Source organism: Myxocyprinus asiaticus, chromosome 24 (assembly GCF_019703515.2).
Source record: "Myxocyprinus asiaticus isolate MX2 ecotype Aquarium Trade chromosome 24, UBuf_Myxa_2, whole genome shotgun sequence".
Taxonomy (NCBI): Eukaryota; Metazoa; Chordata; class Actinopteri; order Cypriniformes; family Catostomidae; genus Myxocyprinus; species Myxocyprinus asiaticus.
In genome coordinates, this window is record NC_059367.1 from 17988922 (window position 1) to 18001090 (window position 12169).

General features: G+C 34.2%; 1 long non-coding RNA gene across 1 annotated transcript; it reads left to right on the top strand.

Moving 5' to 3' along the window:
- Positions 1 to 5607: 5607 nt before the first annotated feature.
- Positions 5608 to 7964, top strand: LOC127414882 (uncharacterized). The gene is made up of 4 exons (XR_007892865.1): positions 5608 to 5757; positions 6010 to 6210; positions 6318 to 6364; positions 6550 to 7964. It is a non-coding gene; the product is annotated as an uncharacterized LOC127414882 (long non-coding RNA).
- The last annotated feature ends 4205 nt before the right edge of the window (positions 7965 to 12169 follow it).

Genomic DNA, 12169 nt, shown 5'->3' on the forward strand with positions numbered 1-12169 from the left:
GATGTGAAAAAAAATAATAATTTAAAGCATTTTAGCATAAGGCTGCACCATAACAAAATGTTAAAAAAAATACTGAATACTTTCTGAATGCACTGTATGTGTTGACGGTATTGTACAGTCAGTTGAAAAATATTGATCAATAATTGTCTTGCTTTTTCACTTTGATCCTATGTATCTATGTGTTATTTCTATGTCTCCTTAACATCATGACTAGTTATCAAATGACAGGGAATTCTCAGAGTTTTTCTTTTAATTCCAACCTGGATAGGTTGATATCATTGATATGGTTTTAAATGATTAAGATTACTGTCTGTAAACAAGTTAACAATTTATTGTATGGTTATAGTTCATTTGTCTTTTAAAATTTGTTTATTTATTAATTTGAGAAAATACTGTTTTTAGAATGTCTTTTTTTTTTTTTGTTTCAATTTGTTTCCCAAAGAGTCAATGTGCCTGCAAGAAATTGGTCCACATGACCAATTGAAGATCTTTAGAATAATCCTGAACAGCAGTCATCTTATCTCTTCTATAAAATACCCTCTTTGTTTAAAATGTAAGGCATAAAAACATCCGACCATGCAACCAATGTCTGCACTGGGCAGCATAGTACTAATGAAATCAGAGAAATGTTTCTTTTATATTCACATTAACTGACTCAACTCCTCAGCATATTTAAGATTTATGTGACCATGTTTACTTTAAGAATTACTGTTATTATAACTATTATTGTCCCTCTTAACTAGGTTTGCTATTGTGGATGTGGCTGTACTGAACATGAGATAGACAAACAATGCTATCCCATGTGTGCACCTGGTAAGACTCCAAAATAGGCAAAGTGAATACACAAATGCAAATGTATGTAATTCTGTACAAAGTTGTTAATATACGTTTTTTTTTTTTTTTTTTATCACCATTCTAGTTTGTACAAATATAGTTCCATAGTGAAGGTAATTGCCAATTTCCGGATTTAGAAGTAAAAATCCCATTCATTTTTTTCTATATAGGGAATTGATTTTTATTAAAGACTGATGAACCTTTAAATACAGACATACTGTGTGCTCTGTTAATTAATGGTATATGCTTTTGCTGAAGCCATCAGTCAGCATTATTTCATCTTTATAAAAATAAAAAATAAATTTGTTTAATATCAGAATTCTGGTGAAGAAAGATACTACCCATGATCCTGTGGGTAAAAATACACCAATCAGATCCACCAATATCTAAAGATTTTTCAATAATCCTAAAATATACAGGTGCATCTCAATAAATTAGAATGTTGTGGAAAAGTTCATTTATTTCAGTAATTCAACTCAAATTGTGAAACTCGTGTATTAAATAAATTCAATGCACACAGAATGAAGTAGTTTAAGTCTTTGGTTCTTTTAATTGTGATGATTTTGGCTCACATTTAACAAAAACCCACCAATTCACTATCTCAACAAATTAGAATATGGTGACATGCCAATCAGCTAATCAACTCAAAACACCTGCAAAGGTTTCCTGAGCCTTCAAAATGGTCTCTCGGTTTGGTTCACTAGGCTACATAATCATGGGGAAGACTGCTGATCTGACAGTTGTCCAGAAGACAATCATTGACACCCTTCACAAGGAGGGTAAGCCACAAACATTCATTGCCAAAGAAGCTGGCTGTTCACAGAGTGCTGTATCCAAGCATGTTAACAGAAAGTTGAGTGGAAGGAAAAAGTGTGGAAGAAAAGATGCACAACCAACCGAGAGAACCGCAGCCTTATGAGGATTGTCAAGCAAAATCGATTCAAGAATTTGGGTGAACTTCACAAGGATTGGACTGAGGCTGGGGTCAAGGCATCAAGAGCCACCACACACAGACGTGTCAAGGAATTTGGCTACAGTTGTCGTATTCCTCTTGTTAAGCCACTCCTGAACCACAGACAACGTCAGAGGCATCTTACCTGGGCTAAGGAGAAGAAGAACTGGACTGTTGCCCAGTGGTCCAAAGTCCTCTTTTCAGATGAGAGCAAGTTTTGTATTTAATTTGGAAACCAAGGTCCTAGAGTCTGGAGGAAGGGTGGAGAAGCTCATAGCCCAAGTTGCTTGAAGTCCAGTGTTAAGTTTCCACAGTCTGTGATGATTTGGGGTGCAATGTCATCTGCTGGTGTTGGTCCATTGTGTTTTTTGAAAACCAAAGTCACTGCACCCGTTTACCAAGAAATTTTGGAGCACTTCATGCTTCCTTCTGCTGACCAGCTTTTTAAAGATGCTGATTTCATTTCCCAGCAGGATTTGGCACCTATCCACACTGCCAAAAGCACCAAAAGTTGGTTAAATGACCATGGTGTTGGTGTGCTTGACTGGCCAGCAAACTCACCAGACCTGAACCCCATAGAGAATCTATGGGGTATTGTCAAGAGGAAAATGAGAAACAAGAGACCAAAAAATGCAGATGAGCTGTCAAAGAAACCTGGGCTTCCATACCGCCTCAGCAGTGCCACAAACTGATCACCTCCATGCCACGCCGAATTGAGGCAGTAATTAAAGCAAAAGGAGCCCCTACCAAGTATTGAGTACATATACAGTAAATGAACATACTTTCCAGAAGGCCAACAAGTCACTAAAAATGTTTTTTTTTTTATTGGTCTTATGATGTATTCTAATTTGTTGAGATAGTGAATTGGTGGGTTTTTGTTAAATGTGAGCCAAAATCATCACAATTAAAAGAACCAAAGACTTAAACTACTTCAGTCTGTGTGCACTGAATTTATTTAATACACGAGTTTCACAATTTGAGTTGATTTACTGAAATAAATTAACTTTTCCACGACATTCTAATTTATTGAGAAGCACCTGTATTGTTTCTATACTAAAATCAGTAGTTTTATGTCCATCGTTTTTAATTCGATTTCATCATTTGCAGTGCTTTGGGAGCTCAAGCAGAGGACCGGCATGCGATCCGGAGCCTACTGCACCAGGACAACGCCCCGGCCTTGACCCTGGACCCAGCAGCCCCCATGCCTCCGGTCGCCCTTATGAAGATGGGGGCAGAAGATGATCCCGAGGCCTTCTTGGATTTGTTCGAGAGGACGGCCGAGATCTGGGGCTGGCCACGTGCTCAGGGGGCGGCCAGACTTATCACACTGTTGTCCGGGGAAGCTAAGCTCGTGGCGCATACAACTACCAGTGACAAGTCTCCTGGTGTATGACGATCTGAGGAAGACCATCCTGCAGCGGGTCAGTCGCAGCCCTGAGCAATACCGACAGCTCTTGCGGTCGATGAAGATGGATGTGCGCGGCCGCCCGTTTGCCTTCACTCAATAGCTCCGGGATGCCTGCCGGAAGTGGCTGCTGGCTGAGGACCGCGACGCAGAGGGAATCATCAATCTTGAGGTACTGGAACAGCTTGTCCGTTGTCTACTGAAAGGAATGGCAGAGTGGGTCCAGTGCCACCGCCCAACGTCACTGGAGGAGGCTGTCCAACTGGCAGAGGACCATATGTCGGCATATCAGAGGGCAGAAGAGCCCTCCCACTCTCTCTCCCCTCCCCCTGTGAGAGATTTTATTTTATTTTTTACATATATTTATATTTGTTTATATTGATAAATGTATATATTCTGGCCAACTTTGTTTTAATTTTTTTTTAGATATAAATATTTACACATTTATGTGAGTAATTGTAATGAAATTAAGCACTGTCATCAGTCTCCTGCTGTGTGACACTTTCGTCATCTCACTATTTTAAACAACATTGTATGATCTTGTATAGCTATAGATACATACAGTATATAATATATTATTATTATACTTTTTGTTTCCACAACCTCATATTAACTAAGACAATAGTTTATTTGCACTTATTTTTTTATCCCCTTTTCTCCCCAATTTGGAATGCCCAATTCCCAGTACTTAGTAGATCCTCGTGGTGGTGTGGTTACTCACCTCAATCCAGGTGGCGGAGGACAAGTCTCAGTTGCCTCTGCTTCTGAGACCATCAATTCGTGCATCTTATCATGTGGCTCATTGTGCATGACACCGCGGAGACTCCGCATGTGGAGGCTCATGCTATTCTCCGCAATCCACACACAACTTACCACGCGCCCCATTGAGGGCGAGAACCACTAATCGTGACCACGAGGAGGTTACCCTATGTGACTCTACCCTCCCTAGCAACCGGGCCAGTTTGGTTGCTTAGGAGACCTGGCTGGAGTCAGTTTATTTGCACTTCTAGAAAAAAGTTGAAAGGTGATTAAGATCTTTACAAAACTTTGAAGAAATGCTGACTTGTCAAAACACCTTAAATACACACTTTCCCTTGTACTTTCATGTACATTATAACCTAACATCTGTATGTTGGGAAAAAAGTTTTCAGCTATAAAGTGCTTATTTTAGTGCTTTCTCTAAAAACTCCACTCGTCACATTTACAGAAGTTTTATATGTTTTAAAGTTATGACAATATTTGCACTGTGGTGCCAGTTGTCATGACTAGCAGTCAATAGAAATGTCTTTTATTTTTGTTTTATTTTTATTTTTTTCTCAACACAAAAATTTGAAATTGAGCCAGAAAATTAAATCGAGTCGGTGTGTTATGGTGTGGTGTGTTGCAGGCCGGGTTTGGTGGGCCACTCTGGGCCAGAAAGTCCAGGGCCACTTTTTAGTCCCAGTCCGCCCCTGGTTCATCAGCACTGCACAGATGATAACCATTACAATATGTTCATGCCTTGAGTTCACTTTCATTGATGAACCCAATGGCCTTACAAAATGCTTTCCCTGCACTTTGATAGTGTCTTTATATCTGTTCATCAGGAATTTAAAAAAATGTTAAAGTTTTAGATGTTGTTCAGCAACAATTTGTGGAAGCTGTAGCTTAATAGTAAAGAACTGTCTGTTAATGCAAGTATTTAGGAAGAGTTGCAAGATACTTAACTTAGGTTGCTCCAAACAAAATGTCCCTGCAAATATTAACAACAAAAAAGGTGTTCGTAGTCAACATTTTACTTGTTTTTTTATGCAGTTAATGACAAAAAAAAAAAAAAAAAAAAAAAAAAAAGAAAAAGAAGTTCTATGTAACCATGTATGTACTTTATACATTGTTTTACATTGTTAAGTGCTTCATCTCATGCTTTCAGTAAGAAATTTACTATTCTGCTATACTTGTTTTTTTAACTTGAAAAAAATTATATTATAATAGTCAAGTAAATCGTTGGTGTCTTTTGCAACATTATTTACTTGATCTAAGAATAATTTTTACAGTGTACTATTAGCTCATTCAGATACAACTATAAACATATCTGTGAAAAGAAAAGTAGTTAATTTGATGCATGATAGATATATATAGATATATATAGATATATATATATATATATATATATATATATATATATATATATATATATATATATATATATATATATATATATATATATATATATATATATATATATATATATATATATATATATATATATATATATATATATATATATATATATATATATATATATATATATATATATATATATATATATATATATATATATATATATATATATATATATATATATATATATATATATATATATATATATCAGAATGCTTTACAAACCTTTACTGACTCATGTCGATCTTAGGCCAAGGCTTAAGAGTCAATAAAGCATGCACTCAGTCTTTAGATACTGTTTGTGGACCACTGGAGGGATTCTATGGCACTGACACAAATAAAGGCAGCTGCACTTTTGCTGTGGAACACTCTAAATGCAGCACTGGACAATACATCAAACAGACAGGTAAATGATCATACTATTATATAAAAATACACATACGGTGCATGAAACATTGTTTATTTTTATTGGTTAAATATGAAGGTATTTGTTAAGTCTAACTGCTTAAAAGCAATGACTTTCTTATTGCTGCACTTTGAAATGATTAAAATGAAGAGGCCCTGCACTGTGCATCTGTTCATTGAGTTGTTATTTGAATTTTATGCATTATATCTAAACATCCACAACTCATAATCTATATGTTTACTGTCTCTGCAGCTACTGGCTCATTAGATACCGTGTATGTGAACTGTTCAGGTGAAAAATATTCAAATGGATCTTTCTCATCCTGCTTACTGCACACAAAGTGAGTGTTCACTAGAGCTGATTGTGTGGTTTACTGTTTATCATTTTTCAAAAACTCTGATCCTGGATAACATTCACAGATGTGAGTACATGGGGCTTACTGAAATAATACAGGTATACAGAAACTTAATTTCTATGTAATGAAAACTTTTCGACATGAAAGTAATAAAGGAAACAAATATGTATGTTTTAAATAGCAAAAAATGGATTTATTTGTTTAGTTTAAAGGAATTAAGAAAGGAATCCCAAGAAAAAAGCAGTTTAACAGGTAAGAATAATGTTATTTTGTATGTAGAGTTAATCATTTATGATGAGAAACTTGAATGGCTTATATAAAGTATTAGATTTTAATGTGTTAACACTTTGTTCTCCTATGGCTGACTAGGAAAACCATGCAAGACACTAATGTTCATGCTACTTGAAAAGTAATGATTTTCTTCACCATTTTTCCAGATGTTGGAGGCACGGTAAATGAGTCATACCACTTGAGTTCAGAGGACCAAGTCAGACAAGAGAATCTGAATGAACTGGAAATTAGAAAATTACATTATAATGTGTGTGCCAGGCCTCAAATAAAGTTGGTAATATTTTCAGTACTGTGCAAATATTTTAGGCAGATGTGAAAAATGTTGTATAGTGACTATGTTTTCAGAAATATTGCCATGAATAATTTTTATTTATGATTTAACTTCATACAAATTTCAATAAACATAAAAAAAACCAATCAATATTTGGTGTGACCACATAATATACCTTGAATGCAGCACCAATTCTTTAAGGTACACTTGTGCACAGTTTCTCAAGGTTAGGGAGAACTTGCCACAATTCTATGTGTTTAGGCTGTCTCAATTGTTTCTGTATCTTCATGCAGTCCTATACTGACTCAGTGATGTTGATATCTGGGCGGTTCTATTCTATTTGCAAAAGTAATGTTTAGAAATCTTAAATAATTTTTTTTCTGACACACGAAAGCAGAAGATATAAAATAATTGACTTAAGACAAATGTTTTTGTAAAACATATAATCTGCCTGAGAGTTTTGCACTATGTACATCTTCAGATATTTGTAGCAACATAATATACGACTATGAAATTCCCTACATTTGAATATAATCTTTATGTACATCTGTAAAGTGCATTGTAAATACAAATGAAAGTTTACTTATTTACATTAAGTATATTCTATAAAGCTTTCAGTGTTATTCACTTTGTATAAAGCACTTTTTATTATTTAAATGTAAAGTTTGTGTTTAATACATTTTCACTATCAGCATCCTACAACAATTAATTTCTGGTTGTGATTGCATATTAGTTGTTTTTTTACTTGTAAATGTAAAAAAATATTTACAAGCAAAATACAAACTCTGAAACCTTGAAAAGCTTTCCTTATGTTAAAGTTATTGCAAAGAGTTAAACTGTCATTTTAATGTTGGTCAAACTCTCCAAACACATCTGAACTCTCTTAAAGTTTCATATTTTCATATTTAAAGAACACTGATACTATCATTCATAATCTGTACAATAACTGACTTCTCTGGTGAATTTAAGAAATTCAGTCTCTGTTTTTATATACAGCAACTATTATGTACAGTGCAATGGGTGAAATGCAGTGTAAATGTATTTTGAAAAAAATTGTTGTGTAGGCTACATGTATTCCAATCATTGTCCTTGTCTCCAAATACATAAGATAAGATGGTGCATGGGGTAAAATGACACAACCTGGGGTAAGATGTTTCCACTGTGAGCGTATTACTCACACTCAACAATTAAGCCCTTCAGAGGCCAGAAAACATTCAACCTGTTCAACTTGACAATACACACATCATTCAAACCGGTCTGTCTGTCTGTCTGTTAGAATTCTGCATCTAAATATCCTCAGTTAAACTTGTTGATGAGTACAGTTTTGAAATTACAGTGATCACTTCTTAAGACTTATCTGTATTCCTTGGCTTTTGAGTGATAGCGATTTATTTTATTGCTTGTCCTTGTATCTTGTACTATTCTGTCTATGTTCTTTGTTAAAATTGTTTATGTACAGCACTTTGGTCTACACTAGTTTTTTAAATGTACTTTATAAATATATTGACCTTGACCTTGATACAAAATGTAACTAAATGTGTATGCTGTATATTTCTGCCTATGTTTCTATAGGAACAGAATATAGAAACAGGTGACTGTCCTGCTGGTTCATATTCAGATGGTACTCTCTGCAAATTATATACAAAGTTAGTATTATTTATCCTACAACATTGACTTTCCTCCTGATGAAAAAATGAAACTTGTTCATTGTTTGTTTAAATTCTACCTAAATAGATCTGAAATTAAATGGAGCCCTTTTCTAACAAAAGATATCTTTGTATGTTAGAGCTTCTCACAGACACACAAAGGCAACCTGAAGTTCAACTTGAGTACTTCTCTCTTTAACAGGTGTGAGTCTCTTGGGAAAATAACAGTCAAGTCAGGAACAGAGATGGTTGAGTGCTGTGATGGGAAAAATCCGTACATACTGCCTCTTATTTTCGGTGTGTGTGGAGTCTTTGTGGTGGCAGTGTCTGTTAGAGTTACGATTATTGTAAAGAAAAAAAACTTGTTACTCATCCCCAAGGTCAGATCCTATAAAACTATTTTCCAGTACATAATTAAATCCTTTTATCTTGCACACTTGCATTGTGTCCCCATGCATTTGGTGCATTTTTGTACAAAAAGACTATACACACACAGAGAGCGTTTACCCTTTTCACCACATGGCAATGAACAGGCTTTCCAAAAACAAAGCCAACACCCCTTTTCACACAACATTTCTTTGTGATAAAAACAGGGTGTGAGTTTGCAGTTTTAGTTTGACCAGATGTACTGTAACTCGCTGGTCTCACTGGACTATAAAACAGTCCAATTCAGACATTTTATCTCTTCACACAATATGAAAGTTTTGATTGCTATAGACATGTACGTACACAGAACCTCAAATTTCTCACTCTTCACAGTTAATATCTAAAATACCCAAAATGTCAGTCAACAAGATTTATTTGTACAGATTCTACAACATATTTGATAAAGGCATTCTTTGTTGTTCTTGTTCTAGGTTCCTTCCATATTGAATCATATTTTTGACTTGGCATGGTTACACAATGTGGCAAACTCAAAGCCCCACAAACTTAGAAACATTTTTTAAATAAATTTTTTATTTTATTATTATTATTATTATTATTATTATTATTATTTTGTATTAACATAAACATCAATAATACCTATAATATAATAAACTACACAGGTTACGTATAAGTGTGTAAATAAACAAGGCTAGTCAATACTTCTCCAACAACATAAATGAGCTGAAACATCATACACAGCTTTATTTAGGCTCAGTAGTCAGTCTATCCACTGGGAACTTACTACAACCTTTGGAATGTGAAAATATCATTCTGGTGAATTTTAGTGATTTTTTTCTAAACTACCTGAATACTGTACTCATACTGTATAATTGGACGTTCTGTAAAAATATCTCCTGTAGTTAGTCAGTCTATCCACTGGAAACTAACTACAACCTTTGAAATATCTTTTCATGAATTTTTATGAATTTATTCCTAAAATAATCTAATACTGTACTCGTATAATTAGATCTACTGTGCAAATCAGAATCAGAAACAGAATTCCTTTATTGGCCAAGTAAGTTATGCTTACAATGAATTTGTTTTGGTGATTTGCTCCAAGGACAAGTAAAATATTACACATGCACAATACACTATATACAATATACAAGAGTGTACAGATAGACTATACAAGAACAATATATATAATACATAAATATACAATACTCTGTAATAAAATGCAGTGCACATTCTGGTGTGTATTAGTGTGGATATACAGATGCTATGTAGAAATCAGAAATAGAGTCAAGCAGCAATAAATTAAAGTGGTAGCAGTGAGGACTATAATTATAATTTGTATTTATTTATCTCACATTATACCTCTGCACATATACAGTGAAATTCTTTTTTTTTTCACATATCCCAGCTAAGCTGGGGTCAGAGTGCAGGGTCAGCCATGTTACAGCACCCCTGGAGCAGATAGGGTCAAGGGCCTTGCTCAAGGGCCCAACAGTGGCATCTTGGCAGTGCTGGGGCTGGGGCTTGAACCTCTGACCAGTAACCCAGAGCCTTAACCGCTGAGCCACCACTGCATAGCAGTCTAATTATTGTGCAGGTCAGTTATAAGTTAAAGAGGAGAGGACAGCCACTGCTCGGGGAAAGAAGCTGTTTTTATGTCTGGCTGTTTTTATTTTGATGGCTTGCCAGCGCTTCCTGGAAGGCAGGAGCTGGAACATGTGTTGAGCAGGGTGAGGGATCATTTTTTTATCTTATCAGCCCTCTTCTCACCTGTAGTCAAGGTTGGGAGGGTTACTTTTGAAATGTATTCCACTACAGATACAGAATACATGCTGTAAAATTAAATTTGTAACGTATTCCGTTAGATTACTCAAGGTCAGTAACGTAATCTAAATACTTTGGATAACTTCTTCAGCACTGGTAGATTTTTTTTACTTGTTTTGACTATAAAAACTCTGCCAGTACAGTAAGACAAAATACACTTGTTAAAAATACATTCCCTGAAAAACCTAAATATCTTATGCAGTGTTGTTTCTAAAACAAGATAAATCAAACTGATCTTGTTTTAAGGATTTTTAGATATTTTTACAGGAAAACAATAAAAATTATTATCAAGAATATGATTTTTGCCCTAATATCAAAGGTCTTACTAGAAAAAAAGAAATTATGATCCAATGTGAATTTTCTTGATAAAAAAATATGATCGTGCCTGGTAACATGTGCATGTAAAATGGCTAGAAATAGCATTTTAGTTTAGCGTAAAGCTGACAATTTACACAAGGTTTATTTCTATTTCTTCTGCTCCAAACTTACTTCAAACTTACTTCTCTGTCTGCTCGTATGAATGTAACACATCATAAGAAAGTGTTTCACCGCTGTTCAAATGCACTTTGGATGTATAAATGTTTTCCATCTGAAAGGACTAAATATTAAATGAAACAAATGACAAAGTAATCTCTTCAGTAATCAAAATACTTTTTGAATGTAACTGTATTCTAAATACCAATGATTTAAATTGTAACTGTAGTGGAATACAGTTACTTATATTCTGTATTTTAAATACGAAATCCTGTTACATGTATTCCGTTATTCCCCAACCCTACCTGTAGTAAGTCAGGTACTATCCACTAGGGACTAACTACAATTTTTGGAATGTGAAAATAACATTTTGGTGAATATGAGTGATTTTTGTTTACAAACTAATTGAATACTGTACTCATATTATTAAACTTACTGTAAAAAAATCTCACCTGTTGTAAGTCAGTCTATCCACTGGGAATTAACTACAACCTTTGGAAAGTGAAAATAATTTTTTCATGAATTTCAGTGATTTATTTTTTCATAATATAACTAAACACTGTACATTCATATGTACAGCCATCACACCGCCTTCAGAATGTGAAATGTTTTTCTTTCCCTTTTTAAATTTTTTTTTAATGATTTTTATTATTATTATTATTGAACGTACAAAAAAAAAAAAAAACATTTCTTTTTTTCTCTCTTCAAAATTTTTTTTTTCGTTGTTGGTCTTTCTAAACCATCTATGCCGTTTGCTCAGTGTTACATGGTGGAAACGAAGGAATGTATTGCGGAAAACGGGAAACATGGGGAAATTATTATTATGTCTGTCCTTTTGAAGTGTTTTCAAAATTTTTAAAAGATTTAATTTATAAATTATCTTTTAATTTAGAAAAGAGAAAAAAAAAAATACTGTCTCAGTTCCTTCCTGAGCAAAAATAATAATAATTTTGATGAGAGAAAAAAAATTTAAGACTTAGGCTCAGGAAGGAACTGAGACACTATTTTTAATTATCTATTTATTTATTTGTTGTTGTTGTTTTTCAGCTTTTTTTTTTTTTTTTTTTTTTTTTACCTTGCGGTTCAGAGCTTCCGTAAAACATCCAAGTCAGAATGCTCTAATGAATGCTCTAATGCCAGTGACGTGTTAGCTTAGTGTGTGTAGTTTTC